Source organism: Malaclemys terrapin, chromosome 1 (assembly GCF_027887155.1).
Source record: "Malaclemys terrapin pileata isolate rMalTer1 chromosome 1, rMalTer1.hap1, whole genome shotgun sequence".
NCBI lineage: Eukaryota > Metazoa > Chordata > Testudines > Emydidae > Malaclemys > Malaclemys terrapin.
In genome coordinates, this window is record NC_071505.1 from 352,321,268 (window position 1) to 352,323,420 (window position 2,153).

A 2,153-nucleotide genomic window follows, 5' to 3' on the forward strand; every position below is an offset into this window, starting at 1 on the left:
GCAGACTTTTCAGTCTGTCCGCATTCGGCAGCCTCCCCCATTCTGATAGCCTGACTCAGAATCCGCTTTCTGTCTGTTGTATCCTTTATAGAAACTGCGTGACCACAACTGAGCGCGTGTCCAGAGCAGGTTAATCTCCATCCCATTCCTTAGGCATCTGGACATTGTCTTTCTTTTGGCCACTACTGCAAATGAGCAGGTGTTTCCGTGGAGCTGCTATCCATGAAGCCCAGGATTTTTCCCTGAGATATGTTTTAGCTGGGATGTTTCCCCTTGGCACATGTCTTGGCGAAGTTTTTTTTTTTTTTTTTTTTTTTTTCACTCAGATTTTGAGCAACTGAGTGAATGGGGAACTTCCTACAGCATGGACTCTCTAGCCTGGCTTTCATTGCATTAAGGAACAATGGTGACTAACCAGTATTCACACTCGTGTTCCCTGCTGGTGCCTATTAAGGTGTCCCACACCATGATGTGTAGGAACTATTTACGCATGAAGCACCATCAAATATGGAATTGGAATTGGTAGGGTCAGTTTTCATAATACATTTATCTGAATAATGAGAATGTCATTTTTTAGTGTGTGAAGAGCGACCAATCTGCTTCACCCATGAGAACAGCCACCGGTAGTGCATGTCATTTCTCATATTAACATTGTCTCTCCATCCAGGCATTTGTACTGCGACCATCACCCTAGACCCTGGGCATGTACAGGAAGTCAGGAGAACATATGGTACATGCAGTAGACACCGTTCTGCCTCAGAGTTGGACACCTTCTCCCCTACTCCATGTCAGATTCCAACACAACCAAATTCACCAACCCCTCCACTTTCATCCTGATGGGCATTCCTGGCCTGGAGGCATCCCATGTCTGGATCTCCATCCCCTTCTACGCCATGTATGTCACAGCCCTCTTGGGGAACATAACCATCCTGTTCGTCGTGAAGAGGGAGCCGAACCTCCATGGGCCCATGTACTATTTCCTCTGCATGCTGGCCGTCACCGACCTGGTCCTGTCCACTTCCATCCTGCCCAAAATGCTGAGCATCTTCTGGTTCAATACCAGGGAGATAGATTTTGGTGCCTGCCTCTTCCAGATGTACTTCGCTCACTGCTTTTTAGTGATGGAGTCTGGGATCTTTGTGGCCATGGCTTTGGATCGCTATGTGGCCATCTGCAAACCCCTGAGACATTCCGCCATCCTGACAAACCCAGTTGTGGCCAAGATCGGCCTGGCTGTGATGCTGCGCGGCTGCATGGTCATACTGCCCCTCGTCCTCCTGGCGAGGCAGTGGCCATATTGCAGAACCAACATCATCCCCCATGCGTACTGCGAGCACATAGCCGTGGTGAAGCTGGCCTGTGCCGACATCCGCATCAGTAGTTACTATGGACTCTTTGTGCTATTCTGTGTGATGGGTCTGGATGTGATTTTTATTGTCGTGTCCTATATCCAGATCCTCCGGGCCATCTTCAACCTCTCCACAAAGGACGCCCGGCTCAAGACTTTTGGGACCTGCAGCTCCCACCTTTGTGTCATTTTAGCCTTTTACATCCCAGCTCTCTTCTCCTCCCTCATGTACCGGTTTGGCCACACGGTGCCCCTGCCTTTCCATATTCTCATTGCCAATGTGTACCTCCTGCTGCCCCCCATGCTAAACCCCATAATTTATGGGGTGAGGACCAAACAGATCCGGGACAGGCTGCTCGAGCTCTTTACTTATAAATGGAGCTAACGTTTTTTCTGGCTCTCAGACTGATCTCTGTGCAGAGCTGGCTGGTGAGATGGTGCTGGGCCCTCTTCCCTGGATCCCTTACTGGATAGTCAAAGAGACTTGAGACCCTTTCCTGGCCCCACTGTGCTGTGTCAGTTTGACAAATTGGGGAACTGGTCTCTGTGTAACTCAGTAAACATAGAGTTGCCACTTTTTTAATGGCTGGTAACTGGATCCCTGAGGTCCTGCCCTGTGCCTTGCTTCTTCCCTCAGGGTCCTGCCCCCTCCCTGCCTATTCCCCTGGGGCCCTCCCCTGTTGCTCCCTCCTCTCCTCCCCCATCAGTTCGTGGATCATATCTACATCCCTCCCCTCCCAGCTGGGCTCCCTCTGCTCCGGGACTGGGATGAGAGCTGCTGCAGCCTGACAAGGAGCCTGCAGTG

At 50.8% G+C, this 2,153-nt stretch overlaps 1 pseudogene; it reads left to right on the forward strand.

The window, feature by feature from the left end:
• The first annotated feature begins 734 nt into the window (after nt 1-734).
• LOC128833243 (olfactory receptor 52M1-like) lies at nt 735-1,733 on the forward strand (annotated as a pseudogene).
• The last annotated feature ends 420 nt before the right edge of the window (nt 1,734-2,153 follow it).